Source organism: Phocoena sinus, chromosome 12 (genome assembly GCF_008692025.1).
Source record: "Phocoena sinus isolate mPhoSin1 chromosome 12, mPhoSin1.pri, whole genome shotgun sequence".
In the NCBI taxonomy this organism is placed as follows: domain Eukaryota; kingdom Metazoa; phylum Chordata; class Mammalia; order Artiodactyla; family Phocoenidae; genus Phocoena; species Phocoena sinus.
The window spans coordinates 3,682,600-3,706,005 of NC_045774.1; positions in this window are offsets into that span (position 1 = coordinate 3,682,600).

Sequence of the window (23,406 nt, forward strand, 5' to 3'; positions counted from 1 at the left end):
ACTGGAAGGTGTGTTCATCACAGGTCTCCTTAAGATGTCCATCTCTTCCTAGGACCTGATCCCCTCTGCTTTCAGAGACACACGGGTGGCAACTGAAACAGAAACATTTTACCATGTATAGAAATAAATTAGACTTTATTAATGTTTGTTGAGTTCTCTATGTACAAGTTGCTTTCTATGGGTTATTTATGTTCTTTGGAATCTCATTGAGTAGGCACCTGATATCCCATTACACAGGGGAGAGAATGAAAATGTAAAATGGTGAGTTGATTTGCTTAAAGTTCACTTAAATAATAGAACTGGGATCCAAACCCAGGTGTGGCTTTTGCTCAGTTCCTAAACTCTTATCACTGTAGCGTGCCATGTCATTTTGACACATCACCAGTCAAGATATAGGGAAATGAATTTCTGCAATGTCAAAGAGTGACGTAAAGACCACTAGAACTAAAAACAGACCAACACACAAAGCTGCGTTTATTTGCTTGTCAAGAAAGGGAGAGTTAGTCACTCAAGAGACGGGGTCAGGGAGGATCTACTTTGGAGGCAGAGAAGCTGGATGTAGAGGCCAAGGGATGTGTTATGAGGGCTACTGGCTTTAGAGATCAAATGGATTTGTGGGGGAGGAGTGGAGGGGCAGGAAAATCCTTCTTTTAATTGGCCATTATTCTGGCTAATGCCACAGAAACACTGTTTTTGAAGAGATATGAGATAAACTATAAAAAATCTTTGTCAAGATCAAAGTCTTGTAGCAGTCACTTTGGTATGTATATCCTTGGGACTGGTTAATTTTTCTTTTAAAAAAGTCATCCTACTATTCATCCTACTATTCATTCATTTATTCAAACAACATTCATTGCTTGTCATCCTATTATTCATTCATTTATTCAAGCAACATTCATTACATCAACATTCAGGTACATTTCAGACAATATGCTAGTTGCTGGAAGTATGGGAAAGAAGACACAGTCCCAATCCTTAGGGAGTTTACCGTTTGCTGCACAGATTTCTGAACAGAATAACCACAAAAAAGAAAGTCTGCTAGACCTAAGTGCACACAAGGACATGGGTAAACTAAGTCTTACCCACTGCTGAAGTGAGTGTAAATCGATACGAACAGGTTAGAATGTAATTAGGCCACAAGTTGTGCTGGTCAGCGAATATCTGTGTTCCTAATGTGTCCCAACCCCCCCCCTTGCAGGAAGACCAGGTAACATGTTTGGGCCAATGTGGGAGGGTTATGATAACATATTACAAGAAAGGTGAGCACCGGAAAGATCAACTTATTTGTAAAAATAAATAAAAAGGAATAATACAAAAGAGTCAGAAATTTGGACTTCTAACTATGAAAAAAAATGACTGCTTTGAGTCCAAAGATGTAAGAGATGAGATTATAAAATCTCTGTAACTTGATTGACCATGTGAAAATAAAGAGTAAATTACAGGTGTGGCCTTTCCACCAAAGCCCCATTGCCTCCAGGAAACTGTCCTTGTATTGCAGATTAGAGCTGGGCAGTGGGAATGAGAAAGCAAAGAAAAAGATCTGAGAGCATCTCTAAGCAAACAGTGGTCACCGGGAGTGACTGGAAGCAAACGGAGTGGACATCTAATGAGTTTTGAGGGGACTTTTACTGCCAAGGAAATTGGAAACCTAAGGCAAGAAAGTCCATTGCTTTTCAAAATCTTGAACCATCCTTGGACCCCTGAACTTCAATGAAGAGGTGAAGGAAGGAAGCTGAGAAAACGTGTATCTCCCAAGGAAGCATGTTCCGGGAAGCCCACTTCAAACGTGTCCAAGTGGGGAACAAAGGAGGGCCAAGCCAGTGACAAGGACAATGAACAAGAGGGCTCCATTCAGATGCAGAATCAGTACTTAAACCAAGCACTTCACCCCATGCTTCCTAGGGACCCTTACAGTGTCTCTCTGCAGGCCTTCAAAACGCTGCACAGCAAGGGCCGCTATGTGTATGTTCTATCCTCACCTTTTTTCAAAAAAAGTTATGTATTTTATTTATTTATTTTTGGCTGCGTTTTGTCTTTTTTGCTGCACTCGGGCTTTCTCTGGTTGCGACGAGCGGGGGCTACGCTTCGTTGTGGTGTGCAGGCTTCTCATTGCAGTGGCTTCTCTTGTTGTGGAGCACGGGCTCTAGGCATGTGGGCTTCAGTAGTTGTGGCTCGCAGGCTCAGTAGTTGTGGCACACGGGCTTAGTTGCTCCGCGGCATGTGGTATCTTCCGTGACCAGGGCTCGAACCCGTGTCACCTGCGCTGGCAGGCGGATTCTTAACCACTGCCTCACCAGGGAAGCCCTATTCTCACCTTTTCTGTATGAAAACACACTTGTACATTTATTGCAATTATTTCTGGTTATTAGTGGATGGAGAGACTACAGGGTATCCCGCAGTGATCGTGGACTTTGAGCTGAATGCAGTGACTGGATGGGAAGTTGTCTCCCTTAGAGAGTTTGGGAGTCGCTCCATGCCAGGAAGGAAGTGAGCACAAAGATGCTGTTACTCAGAGTGTGGATTGTGACGTAAACATTTCCCTGTTGCAACATCAGTAAGATGTAAGCTTTATCACAGCTATATATATTATACATGTCAATAGGTATTAGGATCAACTTGTTACTGCAGCATAACCTATCCTGATCTACCATAAAGGTTGACCCTAGGGAAGTCCCTGGCGGTCCAGTGGTTAGTACTCCACACTTTCACTGCTGAGAGCCCAGGTTCGATCCCTGGTCAGGGCACTGGCTGGCCAAAAAAAAAAAAAAAGTCTGACCCTAAAGAAGAAACTCATGTACATGTACCCAAGGAGATTTCTCTCTCTCATTTGGTCTATTATCTATCTATCACCGATCTATCTATCTATCTATCTATCATCTATCTCTATCTATCTGTCTATCATCTGAATACCTATCTATCAATGGTCACTGTATAACTGTGATAGTGGAAAATGGAAGCAACTTAATGGTTCCTGAGTAGGGTAGTAATGGTCCTGGTGATGAAATCTTTCAATGGAACTCTATAGAGCAGTTAAAAGAAATAGAGCTACATATGTTAACATTGATAAATATCAAAAATATAATGTTAGGTGAAAAAAGCAAGTTTCAAGAGGTTACATATATCGTGGTATCATTAATTGAATATAAAATTAAACAAATAAACAATTATTAAATAAAATTAAACAAACATATAATTAAACACACATTGGTATGAAGCTCACTAATCCTAGGATGCCGATTAGCTGTGGGGAAGAAAAGAGAAGGCATAGCTAGCTTTAATGGCTTAGTATATCTGTAATGTTTCATTTCTTTTAAAAAAGAAAAATTTGAAGCAGATATTCCTAGATACATTCCTAATGTATGTTTAATATTGATAGTGGATTCACAAGGATTGATTATATTATTTTCTGTATATTGCTGTACAACTATTATGCTAGCACCTAACATGTATTCAACACTCACCGTATACTAGACGCTAGTCTATGCGCTTTACGTGTGTTCATTTAATTCTCACATGACCCCGTGTGGTAGATTACAGTTATCATTCTCATTTTATAGATGGGGAATTGCTTATTTAAAATGTTTCACAATTTAAATATATTTTATAAAACGATGAGTGGAATAGCCCCGTTATGGGGCTGTGGTGTAAGTATTTGTAAATGGTATAAGGAGAGTAAAAAGACGGACCCAAAGGATTCATGAGCACTGGGAGAGAGGGGTCAGAAAGGCCTGATGGCCTTTTTGAGCCCTTTGTTACCATGAAGTTACCAGGAACAGTACCGCCCTCCCAGCCTCTTCCTGCGCCCAGTCCTGCAGCCACGATCTGGTACTCGGGATGGAGTGAGAGAGAAGTGGCCCTCACAGGCTCACACCTTCCCCCGTGGAAGATCGTGAGCTGTCTTGGCCTTCAGCTGGGCTGCCCTGGGAGAAGGATGATGTGGTAAAGCCAAAGTTCTCCTCTTACCCACGGGAGTGCATCCAAACTTGTATTTTTTGCTCCAAAGTTGTACAGGACCTTCTCCTCTGGAAACCTGGACTTCACAGGCTCCCTTGACTGTAGGTGATTGTCTAAGACAGCGTTTTCCATGGGCTCCCATGGCTGAGAGGGGCTGGTGCTGGTTCGTGGGCCCCAGCAGGGTGAACACCTGGGACCAAGGTCTGCCTGCCTATCACCAGGTGCATGCGTGGGCAAGGCTGTCCCTGGGTCCCTTGACATATGGTGCTGGATCCCACAGCTTCCACAGAGGCACCTTTGTCTGTGGATGGACCATGAATTGTTGTTGTGTAGTCGGGGGCGGGGGAGAATGAGGGACATATTATTAAACAATGATGTCGACATCACTCCCTGAAGACTGGGTTGTATCGCAAATCTCACAGCATTTTGGAAAGAGTCTATTGGGTGACATAGATTTATTTATTTTTAAATTTTTTATTGGAGTATAATTGCTTTACAATGTTGTGTAAGTTTCTGCTGCACAGTGAAGGGAATCAGCCCTACGCATACACACATCCCCTCCCTCTTAGACCTCCCTCCCCGCCCCCCATCCCACCCATCTAGGCCATCACAGAGCACCGAGCTGAGCTCCCTGTGCTATACAGCAGGTTCCCACTAGCTATCTGTTTTACAAACAGTAGTGTATTTATGACATAGATTTATTCAGATAAACCTTTAACTGTCCAAGTCCCAACTGTTAGGATATATGAAGCAAGTGCAAGGTCTCCAGGGACTTGGTGGTGCCAGGAGGGTCCATCAGAGATGCTGCAGGAATGCTTGGCTTTGAAAGGGAATGAGAATCATAGTAGAGAGAAGCCGGAGTCATAACACAGATGTCTTAAGCATTAAGTTTGCAGTGAGGAAGGAACAGGAGAATCAGTTGCTTTCTGTGATGAAAGTGGCCACTGGAGTCCAAGGGAGTGGGTGGGGGCTATCCCAAGGGTGAGCAGGGCATGCTGGTATTCGTGAATAGGGACCATGGGCCACGCTTTCTCTTCTACACACGAAAGCCACGTTCCCCAGTCCTCTGTCTCCTACAGGTCACCCAACAGGCAAGCTTCAAATTCTGCGTGTGGCTTCAAACTCCTGCGTGTGGCCTGTGGCACCCCCCACGTGTTTCTGGGCGCAGGAGAAGGTGTCTCACATCTGTTTCTGAGAGGGTTCCCTTCTGGTAGGCACTTCACCAGGCGCTGTGTCTCCCACTGAGCTCTCCTTTCCCCCGCAGCCAGCACACTACAGCCCTCATGCAACGTGAGTTTGCGCGAGTTTGCATGGCCGAAGGGAGCTAGGAAGCACATCTCCAGCATGCTTTATGTCCCATGCAATAGAAATATCCACACAGGATTGCTTTCATGCCTTCACCACGTGAGGTGGTAAAACCTTCTAGGCAAAACATATTCACTATTTACTTTTCCATGAAAGGCAAAATTCTAGACCACAGTCTGCTCATGGGTCTAACTTGCATATTGGAATTGACATGAATCTTGGCTTTTAATCTTGTCTGTGTAGTTTTAAACCTTTATCTTGATTGTAGAGATAATACTATACATGCTATCATCCCAGGGATCTATCTCCCAAAGATACTCATGATATTGACTCAAGGGATGACCTTCTGGATGGCCTTCTATGTATTTGGTGCATATACATATCTCCATAATAGGCTTGTGCACTTATATTAATAATTAATGATAAATCAATTGTAACTATAAATTAATAAGTGCGTACATATTTTAACAAAACTGGATCAACTTATAATAGCTCTGAAATTTGTCCTTATTTGACATTATACTAGCATCATCTTTTAAAATAAGAACATGAAAATCTGCTTGTTTGTCGAATGGCTACATCGTATTCTATGGTGTGGCTATATTTTAATTGATTTAACCATTCTCTCATGGATTACTGACTCTTAGCTTGTTCTCAAAATCTTTTTGCAGTGAAATGGACGTTTGCAACTGCCACGAACAACCTTTATTTGAGACGGTAGTTTTTTAAGATAAACTATTCAAAGTAGGATTTCCATGTAAAATGGTACATGCATTAATTTTTTTCTAGCTTTGTTAAAATTGGTCCAAATTGTGAAACTGTAATTTGGTTGTACCAAAATTAAACCCTCATCAGCCATAGAACACCCATTTCACCTCTTTGTAACTAGCAGCTATTGGAGTTATTATTTCTAGTTCAGTCATTACTCACAATTATTTATTGAGGACATACTGTGTGCTGGGCATTATCCTACTTGATGGAGACACAGCTGTAGATGCCAAATACAAAGCTCCAGGAGTCCTGGGCTCAGGAACCCCAGTTCCTGACCAGTTCCTCACCAGTAAATTAGTGAATAAGTCAGATGGCAATTAGTGCTATGAGTGAAAGTAAAGCAGAGGAAAGGAGACAGGGTGTGTGGAGGCGAGTGAGGACGATGCCATTCCACATAGAGCGGTGAGGGAAGCTCTCCCTCCTATCATTATATTGGAGCAGACACCCTAAAGAAGAGAGGTGAAATCATACAAGGGTCTGGTGAAAGAGAGCACATGCAAAAGCCCTGGAAACAGGCAGAAAGAGAGCACGTGCAAAGGCCCTGGAAACAGAAGGACTTGGGACTTCAAGGCACAGCAGGGGTGTCCATCCAGTACTGCTTGTGCTATCATCCCAAGAATAGGCTTAGCAAGGAGGGAAATGCAGCAGAAAGGAGGGAGCAAGGGAGAACGAGCAGGGAGAGATGACCGGATTTAGGGCAGGGCTTCTACAGTGAGGGTGACAGGCAGTCACTGGGGGTGAGAATAGAGGAGAGAGGACCAGTCTGTCTCCTGCGTAAGGGGCTTGGATGGTGAGTTTTATGGGTCAGACTGTGCGGGCCACAGTGCCCAGGGATTTAATCAAATACTGTTGCGGTGTTGGTATAAAGCTATGTGGGAGGTGGGGTTAACATCTACCATCAGTTGGCTTTAAGTACAGGTGATCACCTTCCCTAATGCTGGTGGGCCTCACCCAATCAGTTGAAGGCCTTAAGGGCAAAAACTGAGGATTCCCTGTAAAAAAGTTCTGCCTCAAAATGGCAGCATCTATTCCCACCTGTTTCCAATCTGCTGGCCTGTCCTATAGATTTCAAGCTTGCCAGCCTCCACATGGCATGAGCCAATTCCTTTAAAGATTCATTTTAACATGTATAGCCTACGGGTACCTTTCCCTGGAGAACCATGGCTGATACAGGCCCCAGGGCAGAAACCTTCTACACAGGGACCCCATGAGGAGAATTTTCCAGGAATACAGGCAGGAGGTGATGCTGAGCCAGCCAGGAAACTTGGGAGTGGCGAGAAGTGGTCAGATGTGCTAGAAACTGGGGGTAGAGGAAAGCAGATTTGAAGGGGAAATGGCAGGATTTGCTGATGGTTTGGATCTAACGCTGGAGGGAGAGCATGGAATCTAAGGCGACTTTAAGGCTTTTTGTCTGAGCAACAGGCAGGAGCTGACTGTGGGAAGCATGGGTTTTGGGGAAATGGAGAGAGTGCAGTGGGAGGGAATTATGAGTTTTTAGTTAATTTAAGATTCTTACTTGAGCTTTTAAAAATAAATTTTATCTGGCCATTTAATGTCTTCTTATTAACAAGATCAAGCATCTTAAAATATGCATGTTAGCTACCCTTTTCCCCCTTCTCTATATTTTTCGCATGTGGTAGATACTCAATAACTATTTTTCATTGCTTATTGGCTACTCATTTATGTCGTGCCCAATTGTTTTATGGGTTTTTCATCTGAATTCTGTGTGACTTGGCACACGGATCTTGTGTAGCATTCAGCAAGTACAAAGCATTGATTTCTGTTTGGAATAACAGCAATTGAGACAATTGAACTTCAGTTTTTAAGTAATCATGAATTTATTCACCTGTCAATCGTACACAGAGTGTATTCTACCTTTTTTTTTTTTTTTTTTTTTTGCGGTAGGTGGGCCTCTCACTGTTGTGGCCTCTCCTGTTGCTGAGCACAGGCTCTGGACGCGCAGGCTCAGAGGCCATGGCTCACGGGCCCAGCCGCTCCGCGGCACGTGGGATCTTCTCGGACCAGGGCACGAACCGGCGTCCCCTGCATCGGCAGGCGGACTCTCAACCACTGCGCCGCCAGGAAAGCCCCAGAGTGTATTCTATTAGTACTACTTTATTTAATTAAAACCGCAAGAAAGTTGAAATTATTTTTTTAAGGCGTGTGCCTGCTTGAGTGGGGTTCTGAAGTGTGTGGATGTGTATGTTTTCACTGTAAGGGGTCAGGCTGGTTGCCCCACATGGCTGGTTGGAGCACAGCCAGCTCCATCTGGAATTTTGGGGGCCAACCTGTAAATAGGTAACAGCATTCTGAAGGAGGAGGGGGCAACGTGCAAAGTTCTCATGGTTCTCAGAGCTGATTAGAACCTCTTGAAAGCATCTGGAGAGAGCCCTTCTTTCAGGAAAATCACATTTTGTTCCCATTTTGCAGATGACAATTCTGAGTCTCAGCTGTAGGTGACTGGGGGCCCAGGCATCAAGACCGTCCATCTAGGTGAATCCACGTCCTTACCTGCTTGTGGAAATCAGGTCAGATGTATCACCGTGGAGGTCCACACTGCCTTTCATGGACAACAGATCTCGGCTTGGGCCAGCGACTCAGAGACCTTTCCCTCTGTCCTGAGCCACAGGACACCTCCATAGCCCCCACTTCTTCCATGCAGCTTCAATTTCTGCTACTGGCCTTCATTCCCACTTGGCAGAAAACAATTTTAAAAAATGATACAAATGAACTTATTTAAAAAACAAAAGCAGACTTACAGATATTGAAAACAGACTTACAGTTACCAAAGGGGAAAAGTGTGGGGGGGGATATAACAGGAGTTTGGGATTAACATATACACACTACTATATATAAAATAGATAACCAACAAGGACCTACTGCAGAGCACAGAAAACTCTACTCAATATCTTGTAATAACCTATATGGGAAAATCATCTGAAAAAGAATGGATATATGTAAATATATGTCTAACTGAATCACTTTGCTGTACTCCTGAAACTGAAACAACGTTGTAAATCAACTATACTCCAATAAAATTTAAAAAAAACAAAGAAAACAACCAAGACCGGAAGCCATCTGATCAGAGCCATCTTTATGTCCTGCTCTTTGATGACAGAATCATCCATATTCACAACCATCGTCGCCGCCTTCCTGGAATTTACCAAGTGTCGTGATCACAGTAAGAGCCCAGTGCCGGGCTTGCTGTTCTAAACAGAGGAAGGGGCTGTTATTATCCCAGCCCCGCAGATGAGGAACCCGCGGCACAGGAGGTGAAGGACTCACCCAAGTTCACAGAACCTTGCGGCCAAGCCGTGCTGTCTGGCCCCGGGGCCCTGCTCCTAAGTGCTGCTGTGTAGCCTCTGGAGTCCAAGCTCATTCCACGTGGGAGACTTTTCTGCCCACATCCTCATCCTGCTCTTTCCTTCCCTGGTCCCTCGACTCAGTGGTGTCTTATTTCCTTATATTGTCAGATAGCCCTTTTCCATCGGTTCTTTCGCATCAGGGTAAAAATGTCTAAATCTCTCCTATTAAAAACTAAAAGAACCAGAACTTCTTTACTCGATAGTCTTCTTAGGGGAAAATCTTTGTGTCAGAGTCGAGCTTCTTAACAGACCGTTTGCCTGCACTTTGTGGGCTTGTGAGCAGACATCCTGCCCTGTGTGCCAGGGACTGCAGTTGGCTGCACACACATGAGTCAAACAGAGGGTCACTGCCTGAGCCCATGGAGCCTGAGGGTCTGCGTGGCACGACAAGGTGGCAGGTGAGCACGAACGTGCAATTTGCTCCATAACACATATGGAATGCCAAGTTGCTTTATTTCTAAGTCGAATTAAATTTGGCTCTGAAACCCTTATCCACCTGGTAGAAAGATAGCTCATATCAATTATTAGAGTTCCTCTCTCCAGCTACTCTTTGGTGGGTATAAAAATCTTGGGGGTAATTTCTTTTCTAAACATTGAAAAGACAATTTAAAAATTTATTTGGAAAAGTGAAGGACCAAGAATCAAGGACATAGTTTACCTGACATCAAAACTTACTATAAAGTTGATCAAGAGAGTATGGTATTAGTAAAATGACAAAAAGTAGAGACCAGAAATAGACTCGCTCATATATGGTCAGTGTTTTTGAAAAGGATGCTAGAGCAATCCCACGGCGAAGGAAAAATATCTTCAACAAATGGTGTTAGAATAACTGAGTATACGTAAGGGGAAAGTGCTTTCTCAAGTTCTACTTCACACCATCCAGGAAAATCAGTTAGAGATGGGCCTACACTTGGCAATAATGCTAAACAATAAGCCACCAGAGGGAACACAAGAGAATATTTTCATGAGCTTGGGCAGCAAAGACATTCTTTTTAAGTGAGGGCACAGGGAGCGTGGAAAAAAAAAAAGTAAAAGGCAATGTGGAATTCTGGATTGGATCCCGGAACAGGACAAAGACAGTAGTGGAAAAACTGGTGAAACCCAATCAAAGCTGGTAGTTTAGGTACCAGTTGTGGACCAGTGTTAATTTCATAGTTTTCACAAATGCACTGTAGTCACGTAAGATATTAACATTAGGGGAATCTGGGTGAAGGTTCTTAGGAACTCTCTGCACATTTTTATACCTTTTAAGTAAATCTAAGAATGTATTATTTTAAATGTCAGAAAGCCCAGAGGCAGGCAGTTTAGAGCTGATCCAGTGGCTCCAGTGTCCTCGGTATCCAGGTTCTGTCCATGGTTCTGCTGTCCTAGTATTTTGGTTTAATATTTAGATTTCTTCCCTCATGGTAAATTTGCCGAAGAAGAGGGGCATTTCGTGTTATTCCTCGCTTTTGTATCAGGAGGAAAATCCTCCTGATTAGAGGGTAATCTAATGGACCTATGTTGACACATCATCACCTTAGGGGTTCACTCTTGGTGTTGTTCATTCCATGGGTATAATGACATGCATCTACCATTATAGTATCATGCAGAGAAGTTTAACTCACTGTCCCCCAAATCCTCTGTACTCTGCCTATTCATCCACTCGCTAACCCCTGGCAACCACTGACATTTCTACTGCTCCATAGTTTTGCCTTTTCCAAAACGTCATATAGCGGGAATCATACAGTGTGCAGCTTTTTCAGCTTGGCTTGTTTCACTTAGTTGTATGCATTTACGTTTCCTCTATGTCTTTTCATGGCTTGATAGCTCATTTCTTTCTTTCTTTTTTTTTTGGAAAATTTTTTAGGTAGTGCATATTTTTCTTCTGGTTTTATTTTTTTTAATTTTTTATTTACTTTTATTTATTTATTTTTTGGCTGTGTTGGGTCTTCTTTGCTGTGCGCAGGCTTTCTCTAGTTGCAGCGAGCAAGGGCTACTCTTCGCTGTAGTGCACAGGCTTCTCATTGCGGTGGCTTCTCTTGTTGCAGAGCACGGGCTCTAGGACACACGGGCTTCAGTAGCTGTGGCATGTGAGCTCAGTAGTTATGGCTCACGGGCTCTAGAGAGCAGGCTCAGTAGTTGTGGCGTACGGGCTTAGTTGTTCCACAGCATGTGGGACCTTCCCAGACCAGGGATCGAACCTGCAGTGGCAGGCGGATTCTTAACCACTGTGACACCAGGGAAGTCCAGCTCATTTCTTTTTAATGCTGAATACCATTCCATTACCTGGAGGTATCACAGATTATTTATCCATCACCTAGTGAAGGAAATCTTGGTTGCTTCCAACTTTTGGAAATTATGAATCAAGTTGTTATAAACATTCATAGGCACATTTGGGTCATTTGGGAAGAGTACATTTAGTTTTGTCAGAAACTGCAAGACTCCTTCCAAAGTTGTTGCACAATTTTGCATTCCCACCAGCAAGAAATGAGAGTTCCTGTTGCTACACATCCTCATCAGCATTTGGTGTTGTCAGTGTTCTGGATTTTGGCCATTCTCACATGTGTGTAGTGGTACCTCATTGTCATTTTAATTTGCATTTCCCTGATGACAAATGGTGTAGAGCATCTGTTCATATGCTACTTCCCATCTCTATATCTTCTTTGATGAGGTGTCTATTAAGATCTTTTGCCCATTTTTTTATTTGGATTGTTCATCTTCTTATTGTTTAGTTTTAAAAGTTCTTTGCATATTTTGAATAATAGTCTTAAAACTTGAATTAAAAACATTGACCAAATTAGCAGAATGAGTGAAATAGCAATAACTTTAATCAAACACCATAGTCTTTTTTTTTTGTGAACTATTTTTATAAACTTCATTAATTTGCACTTGCAGTTAGTGAGCTCATGTAAAACTGATTTCTAATATGTCTTTATCTTTATAATGTTGAATAAAACATTCTGTTCAGAATGCTGAACATCCTAACTTGAATTTGGTCCCATATTTTAATTTGCTCTAGGTCCATTCATAAATGTAAAAATAAATTGTTAAGAGGAACATTTTTGCAAGAGTAAACTATGATTTTTCAGTCTCCATTGATTGTTACCATGGAGACTTGATCTAAAATTATTACTTTATCATCCGAATTTGCTTAGCTTTGGCTCTCAGCTGAGCCTTCTAGTTATAATATTTAAATGGATATTATGTTTTATGTTAAATATATACAAAATCCCTTGGATCTAATTGATTCAAAATTTATGATCTTAAGAACTATTTAATTTGGTCTATGGATGTGCCATTTCTCCCATGTTTTCTTCTTGCAACGCTTAACAGCATTTTAATTCCAAGATGAGTTTTTAAATTCTGCTATCGGTGTGTGTTGTGGATTTGTTCTTGTACCTTTCTTGCCTGGAATAGTAAGAGTCAGGGCACTCTGAAGGGTTTTCCAAGGTCCTAAGGATGCAAAACTGTTCTGAGCTGCAAACAGAAAGTGAAAGAGCACTGCCTTTCAGGAAGGGAGGAAATAACTATTGATTTTAAGAGTGTCCTCATAGAGCACTCTCCAAGACTCACTCCCTCTTTACTTATAACTTCCAGTTGCTAAGCAGCGGCTCTTTTTGGATCTCAGAGTCTACTCTTATTTGCAAGGGACTCATCGGTGTGTTAACAGCGCTTCTCTGAGCATTTAACTTGTGTACGCTCTAAGCCTCTGGAGATACCCATTTCTGACTCTTCAATAACCTTGCCCCATCAATCAGACTCTCTGTCCTTTATCTTTAATCGCTCCTTTCCTGGGTCTTTTCCCTTAACTTGTAAACATGGCCAAGTTATCCATGTTACAAACAAACATACAGCAAGGAAAAAGAACAAACTTCCCTTGATTTTACTCTGCTGTAGTGTGGGCTGCCTACCTAGCATCTGTTACCCGCTCTGCCTTCCTAAAAGAATCCGTGTTTTTCAATTGTTCTATACTTTTAATTTTTTTCCACCGTACCCACACCTCCTCCACCATAGCCCTTGTAATGTGGCAGACCAGACCTTCCTTCTACATTCAAGAGTGGATCCCAAATTCGACCGTGCCAATGGGTCTCAATTTTATCTGAACATTAGACTCCTCCAAGGGAAATTAAGAAAAAATAGATGCCTGAGCTTCAACCTGGACTAATTAAATTGAGAGATTGGTGAGACTTGGGTATTAGAAATTTGTATAAGTTCCCCTTATACAAGCTGGTGCGTTTGACTTTATCCCTCCCCAGTATCTGGGCAGGAACTCAGGCTGAAGCCTGGTATAGGGGACTCTTACTGTCTAGGGGTCCAAGACCTACATTGGACCAATCAGATGAAAGCCAAGGATGCTACGGTGCTGTCGGGAGCAGTGTCCTCTGGCCCCCGAAGGTCAACAAGGAGGCAAGTTGCTCAGTTGCTGCTGACAACTGTCTGGCAATGATGAAGAAGGACATCAAGAGAGCAGCATAGACACACAGAGATGGGCACAGGGAGGAGAGGGGCATGCGGACTGTGAACTGATCTGACCACAGTCTCCCGAAGGCCACCCACCTCTGCCTTCTCAGTGAGTTTTCTTATTTGAGCCACATTGACTCAGGCTCTACTTCTTGGGGCCTTCTTCACGTCATTGCTTTCCTCTCCAAAGGGTTTAGAGCTGCTGCCTTCTGACCTCCTCACATCCAGTTGAAGGGCTGGCATCAGGCGTTGGTCCAGGACACCTGACACTGTTCTTGGTCCTTTTCATTGGTTTCCTGTTCATCCCGTTTCACGCTCTCTGTCACAAGCACCCATTCCTGGCCCCACAGAGCATCACACCATCTCTGCTTTAATGTCACAGGGAAGGTTTCTCAGCCTAGAACAGCCTTCCCAACCTTCCTGCTACAGTAAGTAGGATCCGTCTTTAAGAATCAGATGTTCACCTTGTCTAGGAAACCGTCCTAGGGGCACAAAGCCTCTTCTGTGTACACATTGTCACAGATGTGGTGATTTTCTGTTTGTGGGTCTGTGTCCCCCCACAAGAGGGGTGGCTCCTTGAGGCAAGAGGCACAAGTCATACCTGTTGCCTTCAGTATCCTCATAACACGTAATGTGTTTTGGTGACATTATGGGTTGAACTGTGTTCTCCCCAAAGATGTTGAATTCTTAATCCCCTGTCCCTCAGAATGTGAACTTATTTGGAACTAGGGTCTTTGCAGGTTATTAAGTTTAGATGAGGCCATAGGGTGGGCCCTAATCCAGTATGACTGTGTCCTTATGCAAAGGGGAATATTGGCCCCAGACCCACACACAGGGAGAGCAAGCCAAGAAACCACCAGGAGCTAGGAGAGCGGCCTGGAACAGAGCCTGGCTCTGCCGACACCCTGATTTTGGCTTCTGGCCTCCAGAGCTGTGAGAGCATACACTTCTGGTGTTTACACTTCTGGTGTTTAAGCCACTCAGTCTGTGGCACTTTGTGACAGCAGTCACAGGAAGCAAAGACAGAGAGGAATCCCTGCGTGTCTGCTGGGTGACTGAGTGAACGAGTGAACAGGGAAGCTAACCTTGACCACAGGAGCGAAGCTCTGACCCCCAACGCAGGTAGAGCTTTTACTGAACACGAGTTCTTATACCTGACGCACAGTGAGGTCAAACAAACCGAAGTGTGGAGTTTGGAGCAGAGAAAGGTTTATTGCAGGACCATTCAAGAACAGGGGGCCCATCCCCCCCCTCCAAACCCCTAACTCTCCAACAGGTTTCAGCAAAGCATCTTTAAAGGCCAGGTGAGGGAGGGGAGTGGTTGGTAGCTGCAAACTTCTTGAGCAGGAATCCTTTGTTCTTGTAGCTGTCCATGTAGGTCAGGTCACACGTTCCTGTAAACCTCCAAGAAGACAAATATTCTCTGTTCTGCAACTTTTTATCTCTGTATGAGTGAAAAGTGTGTTATCCTTAAAGATCAGAGCCTTGAGAATGAGCTATTCTGTATATTTCAGGCTATAGGCAACATTCTTAAAGCAAAGCGAAAGCAATAGAATACAAAGTTTAAAGTAAAAGACAGATCTAATATGGAGTCAGATTTGTTCTTCCCTATTACAGAGCCAAAGGGTGGGGGAGGCATGCTTAGCACAGGGCTATGTTCTGGGGCTCAAACCTAGATGGGCCCTGCTCAAAATGGTGTAAATATTGGATGTGACTTTTTACTTGTGAACTCACACTCCTCATTTTTAGTTAAGAAAATTATCTTTTAACCTAAATTTTGTCTAGATTTCTTATTCTCTGGTCTTTTAAGAATTTACGTTAGACTTTTCTGAAATGCAAGCATCGTATAAGCAATTGCATATTTAAAATTTATTTCCAGGTAATTATTTGCTTCACTGTATCTTCTATTTCAAATTCTCTCGGTTCATTGAAAGTAATTCAGGTTTTCCCTCTCTCCAGACAATGCTTTGCTAGACATTTTCCTACACTTTCAAAACATACTGAACTCAGAGTCCTTGGCAGAAATGAGAAAATAGTGGTGAACTTCTCTTCAGGTAGTAAAGTGAAACTGACCTATTTGATTTTTCAAATCTCAAGGAATTTACACACAAATAAAGTTGATTTACACTCTTGTAAAATGGCTGAACAGTTATTATCTAGTTTTTTCAGAAATGCAAGTATTAGCTTATTCTTTCTGAGAACATTACTCTTCACATTTGTACAATAATAAGCCTATTTGGCTACTGTATTTCCTTTTCACCTGTAAGGTTTAGGGCATGAATGCTCATTTCCCCTAGTCTAAATCACATACTTTCAAGTTTCCTTGGCTTGTGCAGAACAATGGCTTTTGGAGCTAAGTTAACTCTCATTGGCATGTTATCCAGAATATTACAAAGAAGAACCCCAAGTATTTGATGGGACCTTCCTATCCCAAACAGAGGCTATACAGGTGACCTTTCCGTCTCTGCCCTGGCAGGGCCGGGGAGGCCAGGTGGAAGGTTACTCTTGTGTTATTGCCTTAATATCTTCCAGTTTCCCTCTTTCAAAACGGGAGGTGATAATAATAACTCACATAACTACTATGAAGGTCAAGTCCCAGATAATTGCTTTGGCAATATCAGTAATTGTGGTGAGATCCCCTTCAGAGGGAATCCCACACCCGCCCCTGAGTGGGCAGCAGGTTACTGGGCACCAGTCCTCAGTGTCACAGGATGGACACCTGAGCCCCAGGAATGCCTAACTGAAAGCATATTACATGTCTGCTGTGGGCAGCTGGGATGCTCAGGGAGCCTGTACCCAGTCCTGAATGATCCCACCCAGGAGGGCGGAAGCTGGGGTATTTATCTTCAACTTCCATCTTGCGTGGGTTGAGAGTTGCTTCTGGGGGTGCATCATGACCCTGGTGCTCCTGAAGGAGCCAGCAGGCCTCTGTGGACAGAGAAAGATCTCAGGAGAGGGGCCCAGGGGTGCGTGGGAACTTCCCGCCAAGCTGCAGGTGACATCCAGGGTGGGGTGAAGGGCTCTGGGAGGGCAGGGACCATACATCATGCTACAGGGAAGGGAGAAAGGCCAGGGGAAGCTGGGCAGAGAGGACACGGTGCGTATCTGCAGACACGCTGAGGTGAGACATGCCGGGTAGCCCCTGGGGACTGAGAGACGCTTCAACGCCAGACTTGTGTGTCTGAGCTCTGGCCTGTAGGGTCCTCATAAAACCTCTCCTTTGGCAGTTCGAATAGATTTCTGTCACTTGCACCCAATAGCCTGATCAGAGCACCTTTATGATTTCACAAATTCAAGCATTGATTCATACGACTTGATTGAGAGTGCTGTGTGGCCCCCTCTGCAGAAACAAATATTTACAAAATAAGGGAATTGTCTGGAATTGCTTCCATTGTGTAGAGCTGTTTAAACTAAAACCAGTCATGATTCTTGATAAAAGGATGAGGAGATGTTAATATGCAAAGACATGTTTTAACATATGTTTGGAATTCAGGTTTATATATTAGCGTCCTTGGAAAGGAGCACCCCTAGAGAAAAGAGTATTGTCTGGATCTGGTGTGGCTCGGCCTGACCTTGTCACCTGCTTTTCATGGGCTGGAGATTCTGCGCTGCCTCGGTCACCCTAGATGGAGGGTTCTTGGTGACATGTCCTCCTTCCTCTGTCAGCAAAGTTATCTTTCTGTATCCTGGGGGGGGAGGGGTTAGCCTTGAAACTATGCAAGAGGATCCTTCTGCTTTTGGAATTTTTATTCCCCCCGTAGACACCTCCAGAAATTCTTAAATTTCTCCAAGAAAGATGACTCTTTTTTGCAGATATGATTACCTCTCTAAAGAAACATTGTTCCATATGTCTAACCTAAAGCATATTTACTGCAGTTTAAGTGAATTTTTGCTGCAGGCAGCAGGGAGAGTTAGCAATTTTGATACTATTGCTAACTTTGAAGCCGCTCCCATTTCTGTACATTTCACAGAAAATATGAAGCCCTGAACAGGAAACAAAATGAAACTGTGACTAATGACACAGTCCTACAAATCACACATTGCAGTTTCTGGGTAGATTTTGCTTTAGTTATGGGTGCTTGCTGACAAGGATTCAGGGCTGACCCTTACAGACTCACGCTCACGTCTGCTGGTGTTTTCAGCCTGCTCATCCAGGAAGAACTTTTATCTTCAGACTTGGTGCACATTCCTAAGCCCCTCTACTCTCAGAAAATAGGAATACTTTGCAATCTATATAAATATGCAAATTAAACTTTGACTGAACTTTACTTATATATTGTAGATGTAATGTTGTGGAGCGCAGACATGCAGATCGTCCACCTCTGCAGAATCAGAGATCGAACATCTGGGTTGGCAAAATATTGTAAAGACAGGGATAACAAACATTTCCATTTCTAGCTCTCTGTGTCCCACCACCTTTCCTCATCTGCTGTGACAAGAACTCATCAAGAGAGCAGTGACAGACACCGAATGTCACGGGCCCTGTTGAAAATAGCTCCGCTTGTTTTACCCTCAGAGTAGATCCAGAGTCACACTGCTATCACTTGCCAATACCACCTGGGCACCACTTTGCACTTGACCCGGGTTATATTTTTCTGGGATTATAGTGATTGCCTCCTACTGGTCCCCCTGTTTCTCTCCTTGGTGCCCCCAGCTCAACACCCAGAGGGATGCTTCTGAAACGTGAGGCAAGCACTTACTCTGCTCACAGGCTCCCTGGCACCCAGTCCTGAAGAGTAAATTCCCAAGTGCTTAGGTGCCTGTCTGGCTCTCATGGCTCCGCCCACCATTGTTCTGCGACCCCTCCTCCCAGTTGGTTCCAACCAGAACACTCTGGCCTCTCCCTGTGGACTGAGTCTCTGCTCAGGGTGCCCTGGTGGGGCCATCCATGACTACCTTACTCAAAATTACAGCCCTCCATCTCCCATCCTTCATACCTGCTTAATTCTTCCCCCAGACATATATATCATGTAACACCCCAATTAATTTACTTATTGACTCTGTTTATTGCCTGCTTCCTCCCAGCTTGAATGTCAGCTCCAAAAGTTGTAGATTTAAGTTGGTTTTGTCCACTCTGTCCTCCGAGCCTAGAACAGTGATGGGCACAGCGAATTTGTGACACTTTTTCTGATGCTTTATGTGTCTTGTGTACATCAGTTAATCTAATCCTCCTTCCACCCGTAAGAGTAGGTACCCTGTCATTATTCTCACTTTATAAAGAAGAAGCTGAAGCAAGCCCTGCAGGGCCTAACAACTGACTGAGATCGTGGGGTTTGTAAGCAGGGGAGGTGCCCTGGCTCCAGAGTATGTGTTCTTTTTTTAATTTTTTTAACTTTTTATTTTATATTGGAGTATAGTTGATTAACAATGTTGTTTCAGTTTCAGGTATACAGCAAAGTGATTCGGTGATACATATACATGTTCTTAAGTCTTTTATCACCACTCAGGAGCCAGGGCGGTCCACACCTCCTCAAGTTGAGTGTTTTCCCTTCAGAGCTGGGGCCCCGGCCTGGGCTCAGTTCATTGCTTTGGGTGTGTTTCGGCATCTCCATTGGTGGGCAGTGGTTGGTTTGCTCCAGGCACACAGATATTTAGAGATATTTAAAATAAGATTTATTTTATCTACACATTTCTTAACTCCCTTTTTAACAGGAGACTCTAAGAAGCTCTAAGTCCTGCTCTCATATCCTCTTCATGTCCTTTACTTCTCAGAAGACTTCATTGTAAGAAAACTTGACTTCTGCTTTGCCATCTGCTTTTTGTCCCATTTCTGTACCCAAACCCCACTTTTCTCTTTTTCTAATTATCCCCAGGGGGAGACAGTGGAATTCCATCTATCCTAGAGTTGTAATCCGTGCCACTGTTGGGAAGATATTCATGAATAAATGTATGCATGCTAGAATCTTGCATAAGTGCACATATTTGGTTGTGGATAGATATTGAATACGATAGTTGAGGCATAAAGTAAGCATACATTATGAGTATAGTGGATAATCATTAGAAAACATCAAATAGATGAAATAGTCATATTTTATAGCAAGATTTCTAACTATGGATTATTAATTTGATCTGTTGATTGTGTTTCTCCAACAAATTCCACACTTTTTCTCTACCTTATTCTTCCATGTGCCTCATACAATGTGACCCACTTCTGCTACCTTCCTTTGTTCCTGCTTCACTTTTCCCCCCAGAGTATTTATCACCTTCCAACATGCTACATTATTTACTTACTTATCTTTCATCCTCCCTTGGCAAAATTTAAGCTCCTTGAAGGCATGGGTATTTTTGTCTTGTTTTGTTTTGTTCACCAGTGTATCTTAAATGCCTTGAAGAGTACCTGGCATGTAGTAAGAAATTAATAAACATTTGATGAATGATTGAATTCGTTGTTAAAGGGTGCTCGATCTTTATTTATCATAACATTTTAATTTAAATTAAAGTCCTTTTCTTAACCTTGACCAAACCGAAAAGATATAGACTCTGACTTATCAACCACTGTTCCTCTAACACACGGACTCAAGACTGTGTCAAAATGCAGAAGCTTCGCATAAGATTTTCTGAAAGGGCTTGTTATTATTATTTTTTTAACCTAGCATAACTTAATTATAAACTCTTCTTGCAAAACACCATAATTGAATAAAATATACTGAAGTGTGCAACTTGATTTTTCCTAGTAAAGCTATCAATCAAAGCAAAAGTTTTTACTGATTAAAACATTGTATAATATTTGCAAACTCACTGCAGAATTTTTTAGATCACTTCTTTCTGCAAGTGAAAATGAACACATAGAGGATATGATTAGATAACTATGAAAAGATTGAATAAAGAAGGGAAAAGTATGATATAAAATACAAGACAATGAAATAATACAAGAACAATTTCAATTTCACTTCCAAACTGATTGACTGATGCCTCTTATGTGAGAAGCACCGTTTTAGTGCCTATGGAGAACATAAGGCAGAACAAGATAGTCTTTTCTTTACGCCGCTTGAATCTTGGGGGTTGAAGCGGCAAACACATCTTATTTGAAAGGGCCAAGAGAGAAAGAGCATAAATTCAATTCTCAATATTCAATGGTTTAAGGAATTTACAGATACTTGGAAGATAATCTGGGAGCAACAATGACAATTACAGGTAATTGAAATAAGGGTAATATGGCAAAAAAAAAAACCCTCTATCATATTTAACGTTGCATATTTTCTGACAAGAGGTCTTCTGTAATCTCCTGTATTGTTACTCTGTGTGTCACGTATTTTTATCTCTGGTAGCCTTCAAGAATTTATTTTTACTTTTGACTTTTAGCAGCTTGAAGATGATATGTCAGAGTTTCTGCGTGTCTAATAATTTTTGAGTGCTGAGTATTGTAGACTTGTAGAGACTGAGCTCGTATATGGGTCCATGTTTCATCTATAATGCTTTGAGTATGGCACGTGAAGTCAGTCCAGTCAATATCTGAGCTGGATTTAGGTTTTATTGTTGCCCTCGTTCCACTCACTGCAGCCCTAGCTTCAAATTCTGTTAGTATTGCTTTGTGTTGAAGGTGGTGGCTGGTATCCTGAGGGCTTTTCTCAGGTTCATCCTCCATCTTCAGCTCTTAATCTTTGCTGTGCTCCTATGCCTGGGGGGCTGGGTATTAGTTTCCCAGGCCTGCTGTAACAAATTACCACAAACTTGATGGCTTTCAGCAACAGGAATGTATTCTCTCACAGTTCTTGAGGCCAGAGGGCTGAAATCAAGGTGCCAGCAGGGCCATGTTCCTTGCAGTCTTCCAGGGGAGGATCCTTCCTTGCCTCTTGCAGCTTCTGGTGGCCCCAGGTGTTCATTAGCTTGTGGCAGCATCGCTGCGATCGCTGCCTCTGTTGCCGAGTTCAAGCTCATACTGCTCACTGCACGACAGGCCAATAAATTGAGAGACGAATTGCTGGGGCAAGGAATAGCGACTTTATTCAGAAGGCCAGCAGACTGAGAAGATGGTGGACTCGTGTCCTAAAGAACCATCTTGCCTGGGTTTGGGTGTTCATTTCTTATATAGAACAAAGAGGGGTAGGTGAGGAGGTAAAGTAATAAAGGTGATAAGTTGTTACAAATATTTCCTGGTTCCAGCCAGACTCTGGAGGGGATGGGTTAATTTCTTCCTTCCTGCAGCCATTCATAGGTGGGCCTGGTCAGGATGTTTCTTGCAGCTAAACAAGGGTATTTTAGCTTAACTTCAAGCATAGGTGGCAGGGTTCCTGGTGATGGGCCATTATGTATAATTTAAGTTATAGGCAACATCCCTTTAGTGATTAACTTGTAGCAAAATCAATAGACTATGAAGGTTAAAGTAAAAAAAACAGATCCAATATGGAGCCAGATTTGTTCTTCCCTGTTACACCTCTGTCTTCGTATGGCCATCTTCTGTCTGTGAATGTCTCTGCCTCACAAGGCCTTTTCCACTCTGTATGTCTGTGTTCAAGTTCCTTTTATAAAGATGCCAGTCATTGGATTAGAGCCAACCTGATCCAATAACCTCATTTTAACTTGATAACAAATCCAAAGATTCCATTTCCAAATGAGGTCACATTCACAGGTACTAGGTGTTTGGACTGACATATAGTTTGGGGGGACACAATTCAACCCAATGCTCTCACCCCCCTCCCAGTGGTAGATTGTTGTCACTTGTTCCTCGGTGCTTGATAGCCTGGTGGGGGGCACTGGGAGGGAGCGTTTCTCTGTTTCCCAGTGTAGCCTCAGTCTTAGGCTCTATGTACCTGAGTCATGATTTTTTTTTTTTCAGTGATTCTGGGAGGTCTTTCTTTTCTTCCCACAGTGGTAAAAGACCTCACTGAATTGATTTAGGATCCTGGGTCCAGGAGTTTTCCTTCACCTTCCCCAGGACAGAAGGCTTTTGTTCCTTTTACTCTTTCCCCAGCTGCAATGTGTCATCACGTGAGCGCTGGGATTGGCTGGGTTCTAGTAGTGGCTTAAAGCTTAATTTTCAGAGGGGAGGAGTCCTTTTATCTTGTGCCTTTTCTGCACTAGTAAACCATCACCTCCCCCAGGCTGCACCAGAGCCCATAGCTTTCTCTGCCCTGCCTTTCTGGGAGCACCCAGCAGAAGTATGTAAGGATACAGCGAGAGGGTGTGACCTCCTCTTGTGTCTCTGGCTTCCAGAAGTTCTGTATTCTCAGGCTTGCCCACACAAGCCTTTAGGAATTTCTACAATTTTTGGATCAATTCTTGGTGCCTACTGTTTCTTCCCATGCTCTACTACAAGTGAGCCAGGGTCCATTACCTCTTTCCTTGGATGGTTATGCCTTTCTGTAGATTTTAGGTTATTTGCTCTGTGACCTTAGCTCTCTGTTGGGATACCATTATTATGTTTTTGAAATTATCCAGCTTTTTCTTGTGGCTGGAGTAGAAGGAATGTTCTTCCCAGCTTTCTGATTCCCAGGCACAAGGAGAACACCTTCCTTCGGTTGTGTTTCCAATTGCAAATCTCTACTAATAGCTTTGGACATATTTTGTCAATAGAGTAATTTGTTTTTACAAACATAATCCTCATGTGTTAGAAAATCTTGACAGGCCT